Source organism: Phascolarctos cinereus, unplaced genomic scaffold, assembly GCF_003287225.1.
Source record: "Phascolarctos cinereus isolate Bilbo 61053 unplaced genomic scaffold, phaCin_HiC Scaffold_726;HRSCAF=1367, whole genome shotgun sequence".
Taxonomy (NCBI): Eukaryota; Metazoa; Chordata; class Mammalia; order Diprotodontia; family Phascolarctidae; genus Phascolarctos; species Phascolarctos cinereus.
Genome location: NW_027556098.1, coordinates 69903488 through 69921992, shown reverse-complemented (window position 1 = coordinate 69921992; position 18505 = coordinate 69903488). Strand labels below are relative to the sequence as shown.

The 18505-nt window shown below is 34.4% G+C and overlaps 1 protein-coding gene across 1 annotated transcript in view; it reads right to left on the bottom strand.

The window, feature by feature from the left end:
- DMD (dystrophin) overlaps window positions 1-18505 on the bottom strand; it is a 1828382-nt gene that overhangs the window by 1273402 nt on the left and 536475 nt on the right.

Sequence of the window (18505 nt, the reverse complement as noted above, 5' to 3'; positions counted from 1 at the left end):
CACCTACCTGCCCCTTAATATTTTTTAAAAAAACAAAAAAAGCCACAATCACTCAGAAGTTCATTGTTGGAAAAAAACTCTGAGGTCATTTCATTCAACCCAGGCTGTACAAGAAACCCTTCTCTGTCAAGGCATACTTTCTCCTTTTTAATTTCAATTTTCTTTTTTTTTTATATTATGAACTTAATAAGCAATTAATACAAGCACTCTAATGTTTCTTCAAATAGTTGAAAACAGCTACATGTTCCTCCCTGAAGGCCTTTTCTTTTCTAGGTTAAATATTTTTAATTCATTTAGTCAGTCATCATTTGCCAGTTTCACTGTCTCTTGATGTGTTTCATGTTTTAAAAAATTGAGACAAAATAAATCCTGCTTCTTGAGCAAATTTGCTTAAAATATATTTTTAAAAATAGCCATTTAATAATATTACATGGTAGAAGTATACTTTGCTGAAACTCTAAAACTTTAATGTATATTCAGTTAGGTTAGCTAAAGTAACCTGAATTTAGGATTAGCTAATAAACTAAAGTCAAGAAGCCTATTCTCAAATTAACAGGTTTCACCTGAGTATCTAAGCATTGTCCCTTTATCATTTCTCCCCACACTCAATATTAATTTGTCTCTACAGCTTGGACAATGGAGGAAGATAACTCTGACAGCAAATAGCCCCAGGACCTAAACACTGAGCTCAATGCTCTAATTATATTGGATCTACTATGTTGAAATCTACCATTGATGTATCAGGAGAATTCAAAGTACAGAAAGAAAACAAAATCTGGCCCATTGTCTTTATGTGCTGCTTAAGGAACTAACATTAGTTGCTACATTTTAAAAAATGAAATAAAACTTTCCTTAATTTTTTTAACATTCTTATCTCTTGGACAGTGCAAAAGTAGGTGGCAGATGGATTTGTTCTACACAGGCTATCGTTTGCCAACCCTGGTAGATAATCCGTACAATCTCCTGACAAAGGCAGTAAATGTTCCTAGCTAGATATGAGAGTCTTTTTGAAATCCAGAGATTCTGGCTACCTGTCATGGGGCTAAATGAAAAAGAAGGCTCTTCCTTCTTCCCCAGGTTACATTCCTTGAGAGCAAAACAGCAAGAACTTCAGAGAGTCACACTCTTAGATAAGAGCTAAGTTTGTCTGGTGTAGGGTCAGTTATCCTCAGTGGTCATCATCTCTAAAAATATGACCTGCACAGGAAGGTTTGCCAGCTCCTCTATTATATAGACAGTTATCCCCAGAGTAGCAGGGTTAATATTCAGGGGTCTTGACTTTCCCATGAACATAGGAACAAGACATAGCACCCTTGGGTCAATCCTGAATAAACTGACCCAGAGGAAGACACACAACTTCTAAAAATGAAATACTACTGTGCTATAAGAAATTATGAGCTCGATGATCTTAGAAAGTCATGGAAGCCTTGCATGAAATAATGAAGAGTGAAATGAGCAGAACCAGGAGAATGTTGTATATTGTAACAACATTGTTTTAAGAACAACTTTGAGCAAATAAGTAATTTTGAATATTATTATAAATACCCAAATTAACTACAAAGGACACATGAAGGAAGACATTATCTGCATCCAGAGAAAGAACTGATAAGTAGAGGTGTGTATAGAATGGTTTTACATGCACACATACATACATACACACACACACACACACACACACACACACACACACACATATTTGTGCCTAACAGTAGCCATGGGGGGAGGGAGGGGGCAACAAGGTAAGAAAAAAACAATTATATAACAAATCCATTATATATTTAAAAGGAATAGCAAGTTGTAAATAACAGATTTGCAATTTCATGTATGATTATCTTTTTTTTGCATTCTATTATATTATGGAAATGCTTGTTTTATTTCTTAAGTTCAAAATAAATTAAATAAAATTTAAAAAGATAAATAAAAATAAAAATGCACATGTAGGAATAGAAACCAGACACAGAAATACAGGAATCCCTCAGAGTACAATGTCCTATGTAAATAACCTTGTCTGGGAACTTGTAGAGTTCACGCTCTACAAAAATCTGAGAAAGGCAAAATCCAGTCCTGTGTAATATTGTCAAGGGATATGGCATGGTGATTAATGTTGTTCAGTCACTGCTATTTGCCTCATTTTGACTCATTACCAGATGAATTTCCCAATGTAAATGATTCTTATCCACTCTGGAAGTAGTATCAAAAAATCTATAACTTAATCTATCATTTTGTTCTTTATGAACCCCAAGCTAGGGACAGTACTTCTGGTAAAATACCTCAGTGTTAGAAATCTCTCTCTCTAAAGATATTGCCCCTTCAGTTGCTTCCTCCCACTAAGTAAACACCAACTAACAACTGCAAATAATAACCACTGTTTAAAAAATGGTCAAAGTGCTTAATCAAGTCAGCATTTAAACACAGAAATGTAAACAAAATTTTTCCATATTCCCAGGGGAAAAGTTTCAGGCTCTGATGGTGGGTTTAAGGAAAGAAAGAAGACAAAGAACACTGTCTAGGAATCTGTAACTGTTTTGTTTTGATCAACACAAACTTGATCCCCCAGATTTCATGCCCAATTACCCCAGAAATGTTGCTTCCAGAGTTCTTGCCCATTTCTCTGTGGTGCTTGCTTCTGCCTGAGATGTTCCCTTCTTTTTGGGCAATGAACGGCATTCTCAGAGCACAAAGACAGAGCAGTCTTATTTTATCTTTGTATCTCCAGTGTCCAGCACAAAGTATCCTACATAATGGTGTTTAGTGAATATTTTATTTTGTGGAAGCTAGTGAGTATATTATACCAGAAGGCACCAAAATTGGACAGTGTGAAGTGCCAAAGCGGGTGAAAAACTTTCAAGGGAGGAACTTAATCCACCCAAACAGACTCACTCCACAATAAACTGGAATCTCTGATATGAGAGATGTACACACACCTGCCTAAAACAAGACATGGCCAGATCTGAAGTGAAGTCAAAGAGTAGCTGCAGGCCTCTTGAATGTATTTTAATCTTAACACTTGGAATAGCTCTGAGCTTGGGAAATTCTGGAGCTACTTTGGAGCCTGGAAATGGGCAGTTTAGAAGTTCCGGGAAGCAAACTATAAGACAACAAACCTCTTCATTGTAGGTTTTGTGTTTTGTTTTGTTTTGTTTTTAACATGAAAGTGAGGTTTTTGGAGGACATTCCTTGGCACATTTTCAGAGAGATTGTATACAAATGTCCATCAAAATCAAGGAGAATTTTTTTAATTTCCTCTTCATATGCGTTAAAGATACAAGCAAGTGGCTAAAGTTGATCACAGTGAATTTCTTACCCATTTCCTCAGTTTACAATTTGAACCATGATATCTAATAGCTCTTATAATTTTAGTTCTATAGAAATAAATGATTTTAATTTTTAAGTCTCTTAAAAATCAGAGCCATACTCACTACCATTTTCATGGTGACAGTGTAATAATCAAAGTGTATAGTATATATTTTTTCCTTTTAAATTTTGAGTATTTTGCTTTTTAGCACTAAATTTTTAAAAATACTGTATTGTTTAATTTTTAGTTAAATCTTTTTATAATTGTATACTTACCTATCAAACATTTGTTCTCGCAAAGTTTTCTAGGATAACAACCTCCATGATGATTTAAAGCATCTTGAAAGATATTTATGTTTACATAGAATGATATGTGGTAGATGTGGTATGTTAACGAAACATGTTATCAATGGCAACTTGCACATCAATCAATCAATCAATCTATTAAGCTCTAATATGTTTCAAGCACTGTGCTAGGCACTGAGGATACAGGTATAAAGAACGAAACAATCCTTATATGCAAAAGGACTTACATTCCAATGTGGGAGACAGCAAATACATTTCATATATCTATATCTATACAGACACAAATGTGTTTATATATACATATATATACAGATATTAAATGCATTTCACTTAAGTCTCAACATATATGTAGCAAAAATGTGACGTTAATAAATACAAATTAATACAAAGTTGTTATGAAAATTAGTCAATGAGGACATTAATAATTTGGGAGATCAGGAAAGGCTTTTTTGTATATGATGGTACTGAGACTACATCATAAAGGAAGAGAGGGACTTAGATGCTATGGCTAAAAGGAAGATGCATGTGATGGAGTATCATATCTGAGGAACACAGAGAAAGCCAGTTTGGCTGGATCTTCGAGTTCAGGAGGGGAATGTCTAAAATTTAGGTGGGGAGGAGGTTGTTTAGTGCTTTAAAAGCTAAACGGAGATATTTATATTTTATTCAAAAGGGAGCTTCATATGAAAGACTTTACTGAGAAATTTGTGGGTAAAAATCACATGAGTCCAATCATGTATTGAGAATGAACGGTAGAAGACAGCCATCCCAAGCACCACATTGGTAATTCAGTGTTGGAAGATGTTTCATCAGTGTGGAATCATACCCTTCGTACCATTCTCTCATGTGGATTGTGATTCAATACACTATCTCATCCTGTTCAATTCTTGTCTGTTTCCTTCAATAAATCTTTCATAGAAGATTTGTCCACAGATATTAAATAATTAACTAATCCCAGAGATATTAGAAGGACAAGAGGCTTTAAAGGCTCCAGAAAATAGCTTAAATTGACTGTAGCTCATTTATGGAAGGATATGGACAAGAAATACATGAGACTAGTTGGTGTGGATAGGTTATACTATACACTAATGAAGGTAATTCCCATATCTATGGGATCTATCAGAGCATTTTTATTTTAAGCATTATTTTGAGTTCACATATTTAAAGAACATAAGGATTACAGATTTCTATGTTTGAATAAATAAAATTTTAGCTCTTTGTATTAAAAAAAGTCTCTCATTGTTGCTCATAAAGACCATTGTCATATAATGATCAAATGTATGCATTGCTAATGAGGGAAGTATGACTGTAAGGTTGCATGAAATTTGTCACAATGAAAAAACTAAATTTCAAGTATGTGTAAGGGACAAAGCTAATTTCACTCATTCATTTATTCATTCATTCATTCATTTATTTATTTATTCATGGATCAATCTATTTATTCATTTATTCATTCATTCATTCATTTATTTATTTGTTTGTTTGTTTGTTTGTTTTTGGCTTTTTAGTGAGGCAATTGGGGTTAAGTGACTTGTCCAGGGTCACACAGCTAGGAGAAAGATAATTTTAGTAAAAACAAACAAAAAAACAAATGGTACTTCATTTTATCAGTATATTTATGTAAATTCTTTAGAGTTATAAAAAACTAATTTGGTTTTTACAACCGTCTGTAAGATGATAGTAAATACAGAGTCTTGGAGCCAAGAAGACATGGATTTAATTCTGTCTCTAATATATAAAGGCATTATTGCCTTGGGTAAGTCACTTAACCTATTAGTGTTCTAGGAAACTCTCCAAGATTATTAGTTTAGAGGAAGGTGCCAATCTGGATTAATGGAGGGAGTTCCCTCACCCAGAAGTTTCTTACACTAATGAAATCAAACATCCAGTCCCCATCATCAATTTATAGATGAGGAAATTGAAATGAAGTGGCCCTCCTTGGGTCATAAAGTTAGTATCATTCCTGTTTTCTGATGCTCTTCTACAAAACCGTGTGCTTACACTGATAATAATATAATTCATGTATAATTGTCAGATATCACAAATCTCACATCCTACACACATTTCAAAACTGAAAGGGTAACGTTTCAGATTTTTTTTTATTTGAAGTATTAGAAAATATTAAATCAGTAGTTCAAATTATGTATAGGTATATGTAATGATTATTTTCCTAAGCCAATGATATCTGTATGAGGTTAATTATTTTCTTCAAAGAACTAATAATATTATCAAATTATGACACTATTTTCTCAATTGTATCTCCAGAAATGGCTGATGTCAATGGATAACAGATATGTTACCTTAAGGAACCCTTTCTTAAAGATTCCATATGGCTTACAGCTGTGAACCAAAGATCCCTTTGTGAATCTTGCTTAATGCCCACTGTTCAGTCACAAAAAAAGTTACTGTTTTAAAATTTAATTTTACCTTAACAGGCACAGATGAATTTTGATGCCAAAATTCTTGAATAAGTGACTGAAACTGGGTTTTTAAATCAATTACAACAAACATCCAATCTCTCCTTAATTCATTGTAATATAGCTTATGTCCCCATAACTGCTAACAGTATACTTTTTAGAAGCCATTACTAATCTCCTTTTTACTAAATCTATTGACTTTTTCCTCAGTTCCTATTAAATGTTTATGAAATTGAATTTTGTCTTCTTTCCTTTCTTTTTTCCTCCCTTCCTTCCTCCATCCTTCTCTTCCTTCCTTTTCTCCTCCCTTCCTTCCTGACATCAACATACAATATATGCATTCCCACTTCCAAACCTTTGCTCCTACTCTTTCTCCCACTTGAAATGCTTTCACTTTTCTTCTCTACCTACCCAAATTGTGCTCATTCTTCAGAGTCGATCTCAAATACCACAAAAGTCTCTTAAAACCTTTCTTGACTACTACCATACACATAGATGTCTCTCTTTTCTGAATTCCTATCACACTAGTTTAGACAACTGATTATTTTCTGGTTTTTTTCTAATTATTATGTTTCTCCAGGTGTGTATAATAAATTCTAAACAAGATTATAAGTAAGCAGAATATGTGGATCATGCCATATATTCCACTTGGTCTCTTCTCTGCCTCCTTTTTGTGCCAAGCAGAATGCAGAAAAAGTGTTTTGAGTTTGGGGCATCAAATTATGAATCCCTTGCCAGCATACACCCAAACACAAGAGCCTAACTAGAAGAGAATCACAGAATCTTTAAAATTTGGTTCATTGTTTTTGAAATACATTCAGTTTCATACAGATGCTTTATAAAATTTTCAAATATCCCCCTATTTATTCCATTTTGCCTTCATTAGTTATTGAACTATTGCAGTAAACATTAGATTAAAATTTTTATCTGCATCTCCTGGCAGTTTCTAGCAACTTTAACACTACAACTCAGATAAATAATAACATAGGCTCTTCTTCCTTTCACAGCAATGTCCCCTTTGAGATCCTCAGATACTAGATAATCAAGGGTTCAGGAAAGGGAAAGAGCTTTACTATCTTGCTCTAAATATTTCTGAAAGTCAACTATTTCTACTCAGCAACAAGTAAACCAAAAACTACTTAATTCTCTCTGTGATTGGTACATGAGTTAAGCTGCATATATAGACTTTCAATAAAAAAAAATCTGATGAAGGTCTACTTTTCTATTCATGGAGGTATGTGTGTAACAGAATAATATAATTGCTTTTTTCTCTCATGTAAAATTAGAGTGATGATATTGGCATTCTCCACTTTTTTCAGGAATAAAATAGGAAAAATGTTTCTGAGCATGGTTAAAAATCTTTCTACTGCAGTAAACCAACAAGACCAAGGATAGGGAACCTATAGCCTTGAGGCCACATGTGGCCAGGTGGTGGTTCCTCACCCCTGGACAAGCCTATCAGAGAAGTTTGTTGAGAATATGAAATAAGGCTAAATGAAAGAAATTTGAGAACTATAAAGTGCAGCAGACATGTAAGTTATTATCATCATATCCCTCTCCCCCAAAAAGGAAGGCTAGCAGATAGGAATATATGCAATATGAATTTACAAATTACAGAGACTCACCAGCTTGGCTTACATACAATTTGAAGCCTATTATGCAATATATCAAGTCCTTCTTAAACCCATTTGAGTTTATAAAATTCTTCCTGTTCTTGTTAGGGCATGAACAGGACTTCTGTCATACTTATGACCTATTCATGCCCACTCTGAATAAAGGAAAAGTTGGAGTTTAGGTCAAGATTGGAAATAAGAAAATATTTTCTTGAGATAGGTCTGTTACAGTTCCATTCCGTGAATCCATCTTTGCATTTTTTCTAATGTTGACCACTGGAGCTTAAAGAGTACTTCAAAATGTCAAAAAAAATTCTGAATATTGCAGAGTACAAGTAGTACAATTCTTGAGAAAAATCACTCATAATTATATGTTAGGAGACTATTCCATGCCTCCTGCCCATGTATTTTAAAATGGAAATATCTTTGCTCTTAATGGCACACAGAAAAAATTCTCAAAGATACTATATTTGAACCTAACTAAAGAAAATCAGTGAAAGTGAATGCTTGCTTTTAAGTGAGCATTCTAATATCTCAGATGCTTGGTAAGAGGAGGACTAAGTTGGAATGAGAAAAGCCTCTGAGGTAAAATATAAATCATAATTTTGAAGAATCTCACCAAAGAAAGTACTTACTAAGGAATATTTCTGCGTAGAAATTGCATTATTAAACATCAATTTTAATGGCTATGTGATCTTATTCATTGATCTATTCTTTCCATGTGCAGATTTGTAATTTCCTATATTTTCCCTTACTATGCAATTTCCCCCACAGATTTGCCACAGATACATCTACTTCTGATCTTTCTACCTTCTTTCAGTCACGTATCTGAACCATACCCCTTCCATTTCTCATCCTTTTCACAAGACCAGACCATCTTTTCTACTGATTATATTACATCTTAAGTAGCATTCCTATGTTATTTTCTATGCATAGTTTATAACTGAGAATGAACTGAAGCCTATCTATGCTCATTATGCATCTCTCAATTGCCCCCAGGTCATCTGTAACTCTGATTCTTTGGAAATGATAGTGGTCCAAGACTCAAATCTATATGCTACTACTACACCAAAAAGATGGATTTTTTTTGTTGGGGAGTAAATCCAGATCATTCAAAGAACTATGTACTTTCCAAAAAAGTAATCCAGTAGATAGCTAGCCATCCTCTTTCTGAGCTCTAGGCTCTGTTCCTTGTCAATTTGTAATACCTAGTCTAAGTGTATACTTTAATTACCCTCCACTGAATGGAATTCAAATAATTATCATAATCTGTATAGTACGCATTTTCATCCATCTAGTTTTTCCTAAATGGATAGTGGATCTCATTAAGGAAATGTAATGTTCTGAAGCTTGATCAAGTCAGCACAAAATCATACCCAAATAGGAATAATTGGAGTACTTCACTATCTATAGGAAATTCCTTTTCTATTTGGACACTGCATAGGGCATCTTCCAAAGCAATGGCAGATACTTTTGCTAAGTATGTGCCTCAATGTTTTGTGCCTCACTTCAAAGAAGTGGGTCATTAAATAGTTATCTCTGTGAAATATATATCAAAGGGGTTTTTTTTATAATCTTATACACATGGGTGAGTTGTTGAAAGTTATGCTTTGACTGAGATAAAAGCTGGTTGTTTTGGTTTTTTTTTGGGTAAATAGCACAGTGGGATTTCATATCCTGTCTATCTTGGTAATTGTATGCTTATAAAAATTTGGTCCAATGTAGAAGAGTATTTACGGAAGCTTGACTGTTTCCTTGATATTTCTCTTGAAGGTCACTAATTAAGGGGTATTGGTGGATACTTGTTATCCCATGTGAGGCTTAGGTCACTGATCTCTTCAATTCAGGAATTCTGAGCTGTAGTGGACCATGCAGATTTGGTGTCTCCACTGCTGTGTATCAATATGGTGCATTGCCAGCAGTAGGGGAGCCACCAGGCAGCTGGTGACTCAATGGATAGAGAGCTGGGCCTAGAGTCAGGAAGACTTGAATTAAAACTTGGTTTCAGAAATGTATTAGCTGTGTGACCTAGGGCCAATCATTTAATCTCTGTTTACCTCAGTTTCTTCAACTGTAAGTTGGGGCCAATGATAATAACCCTAACTTGTAGGGTTGTTGTGAAGATCAAATGAGACAACATTTATTTTTTAAAAAAGCACTTGGCACATAGTAGATGCTACAGAAATATTTTTTCTCTTCTCTTCTCCAAGGAAGGATGAATCAGCACAGGTGAGAAACAGTGAAAGCTCCCTTCTTGATCAGTAGCAGGTCTATGAATAATCCAGTGTGTATAATTTTAAAAAGGTCACTAGTCACCTCATTTTTACTAAATCTAGTGACCATTTTCTTAGTCCCTTGTTGTTGTTTGTCTTTCATTCTCTAAGAGAACCAATGACATCATGAGGATGATGTCTGGACTCGCACATGAATCGTATAAAGTCATTACACTTACTCTTTCCTCCAGAAATAATGAAGTCCAATGGCAAGACAAAGTTTTGAGATGACTGGTAATAGCCCAGGATATACTGGGTGACCTTGTCCTTTCTAAATTAAGGTCTTTCCCAGATCTCTCCACTCTATGATTAAGACCTGGGTGAGAGTTGAGACAAAAGATGGTTCAATTTATCATCTAGAAGATATCAGTCTATGAGGGGAAAACCCTCAGAGTTTCTGCCCAGAACAGATAACAATTGCTATTTACACTAATTCTAAATCATCAGAACCTAAACAGTGAACCACAGAAGCTTAGGTTGGGGCTATTATTTGCCATTCTATGAAATCCAGAGTGATTTGGGTTTTAAGGTAGAATCAAATAGCTCCATATAAAATAGTAAAAGGATATCAACAGGCAATTTTCAGACAAAGAAATCAAAGCTATCTATAGTAATAAGAAAAAAAATGCTCTAAATCACTACTGATCAGATAAATGAAAATTAAAACAACTCTGAGGTACCATTTGACACCTATCAGTTTGGTTAATATGACAAAAAAGGAAAATGATGAAAATTAGAGGGGATGCAGGAGAACTGGGACACTAATTCACTCTTTGTGGAATTGTGAACTGTTGGAACAATGCCCAAAGGGCTATAAAACTGTGCATACCCTTTCATCCAGCAATACCACTGCTAGGTTTATATCCTGAAGACATATTTTTAAAAAGGGGTGAAATGACTTGTACAAAATATTTATAGCAGCTCTTTTTGTGGTGGCTAAGAACTGGAAATCAAGGGGATGCCCATCAATCCCTTCCTTCCTTCCCTCCTTTTTTCCCTCCTTCCTTCCCTCCTTCCCCTTTTGTTCAGACATTTGTTTGTTCGTTCCTTCCTTCCTTCACACCCTTCCTCAAGTCTTCTTCTACAAAATGACTAATATGGGAGTATTTTACATGATAGCACATGTATAACTTAGATTGTTTACCACCTCAGGGAAGGGGGGAGGGGAGAGAGGGAAGGATAGAGTTTGGAACTCAAAAATATTAATAAGGACAAATATTAAAAATTATTTCAACACATACTTGGGGAAAAATAAAATATTATTAAAAACACAATGAGTTTTTTGAAGCTTATCTTTCCAAAGCTATATTTCAAGAAATCAAAAATGAAAACCATGAAGGACAAAAAGTAAATTGTCCCAGCTTTTTGAAAAAAAAATAATAAAAAAATAAGCAAATAAGAAGGAGGAGGAGGAAGAATAGCAGCCTTCCTCCACTTCTGCTTGAATTGTCATGTTGGGTCCCCAGAGGACAGTGACTACTACTCTCAGAAAACATGGTAAAGAAATGAATACAAAATATTCTTATCAGGATTTAGGTCACTTCTTCCCACAAATACAGCCTCTGTGCGAGGAGTAAACTTAAACTTAGAACACCATAATTATGGTTAGGCACACACTTAAGAAATATTAGTCCTCATATTTATTAAATTGAGTTGACTGCTTTTTATTTTTAGTATTTTACACTGACTATTTCTTCCTTGAAATTCTTTCCTTTCTTGACTACACTAGTTCTCATACTTCTCCTCAAAATATTTATCTTATTTTCAAATGGATCAGAAAGTGGTCATATTTATTGATGTCTTCTATATCATCCTTTGAGGTAGTAACTTTGTCAATTTTTGGCCAAATCTTTGGTGTCTTACCTTTTGTGGCATAGCTTATAAAAATAGTTCATCAAAGTTTTTAAAGTAGAGTTGGTTCCAATATGTATTTTCTCTGTATTCTTAGTCCTACCCAATTACTCTTCCTGACTTCGTCTGCCTAAGTTTTATTTACATTTCTTTAGATTGCACTTGTTTGAGTGCAAATGTGATGGTTACACTATCATTGATGATGAAATTTAATTGTTACTGAAATGCTGACAAATGTGTTCTGCTTTCTATCTGTTGGACTTCTGCCAGCTGCATCCATAAATACTCTTGGAATGACATGGCTTTGCTGGGTCTCATGCCAAGCTCTCCATAGATTTGCTTTTTATGCAATGCTTTTGACTCTTTTATGAGGCAATACTGTACATAATCATTTACAATCCTCTTTTTTCAGGCTTTAAAAATGTTTGATTAATATTACTTTATATCACTGTTACTTCTCAATATTTCCTCATCCTCCCCCAATACTGCAACTCTTCCCCTCTTCTCCAAAGTACATTTAGCTATATCTAAAAACATATAATTCATTCTACACCTCTAGTGCACCATTAGCACTTTCACTATTCCTCTGAGATCATAATTATTCATATTGCTTTGAATGCAAAGTTATTGTTTAGGGTTTTCCTAAATAACCCAAAAATAGATTATAAAGGACCTTTCTAAAGAAAGCAACAGCAACCAAGAGAAGTTCAACAGTCATTCAGATGGAATTACAGGGCACTGGATAAAAACAGCAGGCAATATACTGGAAAGTTCAACTGATTAGCTGGCTAAAGGATCATCATGTTCTTGGTGGCCTTTAAAAATGGTGGCATCTCTAAGGAAAGAGTTTAGTCTTCATCTTCCCCACCTTTGTTCTTCTTAAGGAATGGAGGAAAGGAGGTAAGAGATTTCTTTCTCCTTCTCTTTCAATTGACAGTGGTATTTAATGGAACAACATTGTACAGCATCCAATGAAGCCAAGTCTAGCCTCGGATTCAAAACGAATTTGTGAAAAGACTCTAGCACCAGGTACTGTGATCCTTTTCAGGTCTAAAACTCCTTCTGGATCTAAGGTATGGGTTCAATTCTTTCAAAACTATAGATAGATAGATAGATGATAGATAGATAGATAGATAGATAGATAGATAGATAGATAGATAGATAGATAGATAGATAAACAAGCCAAAATTTCAGCTGAGCCTGAAGCTGAATACATCAGAGATCATGGCCACATATTAGAGTTATAAGCCTTGCCTGGTAGCAGGCCTAGGTGGCCCACTTCTAAAATACTGCACTTCACAAGGAGCAGTACAGGGAAACAGTGAGAAGGGAGGAGAGAGGGGGACAAAAATGCTGAAGGTATAAGTTGCCTCGGCCACATGTGTTGTCTGTATGTAAGCTTTTTCATTCATGAATTCTATAGGTATAGCTAGCTAGTTAGCTAGATATAGACAGATACAAACATATACATACACACATACATACATCTGTATATCTATGTCTATACTGATGTCCTGCGCATTTGTGGGACAGTATAGCCCTGTTTTATGTGGAATTTTTTTTGCTGCTTTTCTTGCTATGCCATTTTTAAAGATGCTTTTACTTTGAGCTAATTATATTCTCTGGCCATCAAAAAGTTAAAAATACTCATGGAAGTTTAAAAGCTAATATTTTAGGAATTTAAGACAGAGTACTTTGAAACAGAGGTAATAGTTTCTTAGAGGACCCAGTCTTTGGGTACAAGCTGGAGAGTGTTCCAAAGAGACACTACCTGAAAGTGAATTTACAATTTACTAGCTAAAGTGTTCTACAGAATTCTTTGACCTCACTGTGTTGACTTTTATTTTTGCATCCCTAGTGCCTAAACACAGTTTCTGAAACACAGTAGGTGCCTAATAAATGTTTGTTGGTGAATTGAATAATCAATTAAAATCTTACATTAAATGTTGATAAGCAAAGTCAAAACCTTTGCTTTTTTCTATTTCTCATTTTTTAGCATCATTGGCTTATCAGAACAATGTAGGCTACATTTAATATCGAACTAAATAAATACTGAATTATTAAATATAAATTAAATATAAAAATAAAAAGTATATAAAGTGTCTTTTCATTTTTATCTCTGTTAATTGATGTTGATCTTTAGCTTTCCACTAATCAATGCTCTAATTAAATCCAGACAGTTGATTGTTTCCAGTCTTTTCTAGTCTGGTAAAAGACAGTAATTTTTCCTCTTTTGTGACATTTGCAGGATTTGTCATGCCCAATGTCTTCTGGCTAACTACTTGAAGGAAATATTCAGTGTGTATGTGTGGGGTTTTTTTTTTCAGTGGTCTACAAAGATTTGACTTCAACTTCAACCACATTTTTGAACATAACTTTTTTTTGTTGTTTTTGATTTTTTGCCATCCTCCCTTGTCCCCTCTTTCTCATTGAAGTCACCAAATATCAGTTTCTATGTTGATTTAGTTGAGAGATTGCTATCAAGTTCCTGAAATAATTTCCATACTTTTTTTACTTTGCTGCAAGATATATGAACTTAGAAGCTACAATTTTCCTTCATGATTAAGGAAAGATAACCAAGTGCCCCATAAAATGAATCCTATTGTCTTTGGGTGACTGATGAAATCAACTCTGCCAATCCCTGAAGTTTCCTTTTGTTTTCTGATTTCATCTACTAGGAGAAGTGTCACTATTAAGGTGGTTCATTCTCCTTTTACAAACATTTGATTGATAGTTTTGTTTTCACAGTTCCTTTATTTCCAAACATATCTCTCTCCCCTAACCATTCCAGAATCTTTGTTACATCCCTTGCAACAAAGAACAAGAAAGAAAGGAAAAACAATAGTTGAGCAAAAATAATCAGCACCTCAACTGAGACTGACAGCAAATGCAATCATTTTACATGCACAGCCCCCGCCTGCAAATCAGGAACATTTTTTTTTTCATCTCTTCTTCAGGGTCAATTTTGGTCGTTATAATTACACAGCATTCAGTTTCATGGTTTTGCCTTATCTTACAGTTTTAATTATTGTATAGATTGTGAATATTGTTTCCCTGTTTCTGTGCACACAAACTTCATGCACGGTATTTCATTCTGCATTGATTATTCTAAATTATTACCTGTTTCTCTGTATTATTTATAACATAATTTCTTAGAATACAGTAATATCCTAGTTCTATTACATTTCATATACCACAGTTTGATTAGCCATTCTCAACTTGTTGCTAATTTAGTTCACTTATTTCAATAATATGACTCCTTGTTCATGGATAAAAAGCATGCATTTACAATACCACAATTTTTTTTGTCTTCACATTTCAAGCATGTATCACATTGTATTGCATATACCAATCACTTAATAAAACTTACTGAATTTAATTGAACATTGAAGACAGTATTTAATGGGAGTGCTAAAAACTGTGATTCCTAGGAACCTCTGCTCTCCTTTTGGCCCTTCACAGTGACTGAAAAAGCAACACAAGACTGAAGACCATTTGTATCTTAAATGATTATTTCATGGTTTGCCACAGACAGCGAATTCATCACCTAGTGCCCAATCTACAAAGATGAACTTCTCTGTAGTTACTTAGGTTGGTCCTTAAATAATAATAATGACTAAAAATAGCAAATGTTTATATAGAACTTTAAGGACTGCAAGACACTTTACAAATATTATCTCATTTAATCCTTGCAACAACTCTGGGAGGCAGATGCTATTATCATCTCCATTTAATAAATGAGGAAACAGGCAGACAGAGGTTAAGTGAGTTGCCCAGATTCATATAGCTAGTGTCTGAAGCAGGATTTGAATTCAGGCCTTAATGACTCCCAGTCCTATTCTCCATCCACTGCACTTCCTAGCTGTCTCATAAGACTCAACATATTATCAAACCCTACTCAGCTTTTCTAGTTTTAAACAACCTTTTTAGAACTTATATTCTGTTATTATAGGTACAATATGGTCACCTCAATAAAACATCAGATTAGGATTCTGTGAAAATTATTATGTAATAACAATAGAGTTATTGGCATATAACTAACTGGACCAAGAAAATGAAATGTAGCTGTAAATAATAGACAAAAATGTATAACATTCAGAAATAGGTCATATGAAATACTAGACTTCATTATGTTTAGTGAACCAGAATAGAATAAAGTTCAATATCTATCTCGGAAAGGGATTTCTGTGCTTCCCTGTTGCACATATTCTTTCTGTCCTCTTATTCATAGAGTTGTCTTTGAGAAAATTCAAGGGACATTCAGACATGCAGAAAATGTTCTTACTTAACAGTGATCAATCACTGCTTAGGCTTCCTACTTTCTTGCTACAGGAAGTAAGGGAATGACTCATGATTAGGCCATTTTACTCACAATGGAAATTTATTATTATTTTTTTAAACAATCTAGATTACAATATTGCTCAGGAAAAAAACCCTAAAGATTTTAGAAATACAGAAATGTAAATTTTTTAATATGTTTTGTCAGAAAAATAAGAGCAAATTATCTTCCTCTCCTAATCCATAATGCAATTCCATTTATATATGGGTGCATGGTTAGACATATAAAAATATCAAAGGTAGTATAAAATCATTAAATAGATCGCATAGTGTGTCACTCTTTTTGGATGTATAAATTTAATCAATAACACAACCCTATAGTTATCCAGAATATTGTGGCCATATTTTTCTTTTAATCAGATCTTCTTTCATTAAAGTTGGTGAAAAATCCCTTTTAAACACTGAAGGGAGAAGTGAAATGAAGGATGCAGTCCTCATTCATCTTTCCAAATGAAATAAGATAAATATTTTCATGTAAAGACATAGTAAGTATTTTTTGAATTACAAACAATTTGACCATGAATGATGCAAACAGTGTTGTCTAATTTTTGGCTTTTTTTTATTTTTTACATTTTGGAAACTAATTTTTGCCAGTGTGAATTTCTAGCTTTACAGACCAATGTTCATCTTGCCTGTATAACTCCTCAAGACTAACGTACCTCAATATTGACTGACTTGATTGGTTTTTGGACTGACTGGACTGGTCATCTATAACTTCTACCCATAGAGTCTTTAGTTTTTTTCCCAGCTAGTCAATGGGACTTGCCTAGGGGCATACAGCTAGTAAGTGTCAAGTGTCTGAGGCTGGATTTGAACTCAGGTCCTTCTGTCTCCAGGGCCACTGCACTACCTAACTGCCCCTACCAATTGATTCTTACACTACTTCAAAAGCTACTTAGAATTCATTTTTTTCCCTTTTATAATGTAGTAATTGAATATAAGACTCTTGAGAACAGGGACTTTTGTATTTGATTCCCGAACTTCTGGCACACAGTAGGTGATCAATTAATGTCTGTTTATTAGTTGACTTCAAACATTTGTTTTCATCTTTCAGGCTCATTTTTAGCCTTCTCTTCTTCAGGCTCAATAGTATAGAGACTACTGATCTCCTTTCTCCAACTTGTCATAGCATTCTTATATTGTAGTGCTCAGTAATACTAAAACAGGTAGGTGCTGTTTCTATAGCTACAAGCTTAATCTGTACACTGGAAAATAATTTATTGGTACGTTGAAAGTAACCAGTAGAGTTTAGTGGGTATATTCTTTCTCATTAGAACATTTATTCTTCAATAAGTCAAGGGTCTATGACTTAACCATTGTGGATATTCCCTGCAACAGCAGTTCATAAACCTTCCCTGCAAATAGTTGGTATTTATGGGTTATTATAGCCAATAATATTAATTATCCTGAAGCTGATGATGAGCCACTCAGAACTTAGTTCTTCAGAGAAAAGAAACACAATTTGTCACACTAGGATCAAACTCAAAATCTTTCCAACTTGAGAGGACCTAAAAGACCTTTTCCTCTTCTGGCAGAAGCAAGGCTCACCTCTATGTCATGTTAAGGCATCTAAGTAAGATGACATTAAATTTCTTTTAATGAGGCAAAAAGTCTTTTAAAAAATTCATTTTTTAGCAATCACGTCAGACTGTCAACACATAGTTCCTTTCCATATGAGTGACTATCAAGTCACATCTCCCTTATCACCTATTCATTTAAACTGTTTTAAAAATAGGGAGTATAGAGTAAGTGAAGAACATTAAATTTCATCCTGTTAGATAGATTTGAACTAACATTTTTTCCAGACATTCCAGACATTTTGAATGTTGATTCTGCCATACAAATTATTAATTCTGTCTCTCAGATTTGTACCATCAATAAATTTGATAAGCATGAACATTATGACTTGGTTCATTTAAAAATCAAATGTTGAATAAATCAGGAGAAAACTCTCCATTTTGAATTTTTGTCTATTATCAATACCCTTTGGGTATGTCATGGGTGTCTAGTGCATGTGCAGACCCCATCAATTTACTGAGATGATATCATACACGTGGAGGATGCTGGAGAGCTGCTTCTGGAAGAATTGTGAAGATTGAAGCATTTCTGAACATTTTGTAATCATCTCAGGTGGTCTTCCACGTGGTTGAGAAGAGCCTTTGTCCAGTGGCTGTGCAGAACTGCTAGTGTCTTCAAAAAGTCCTGTGTCAGTACCAGCACTGGTTTGTGATGCATTCATATCTAAGGGAGTGAGGTGTCTCCTTCACTATGAAGTGATTTAGCTTCTTGTGAGAAAACCATTCTATAAAGGAAGGGTAATGGGGCCTTCTACCTCCTCCCCACAAACTATATAGGAACAAGAATGGGCCTAGGTCTTTGGTCTTTTCATTTCTTCTTTCCAATTGTAAGTGCA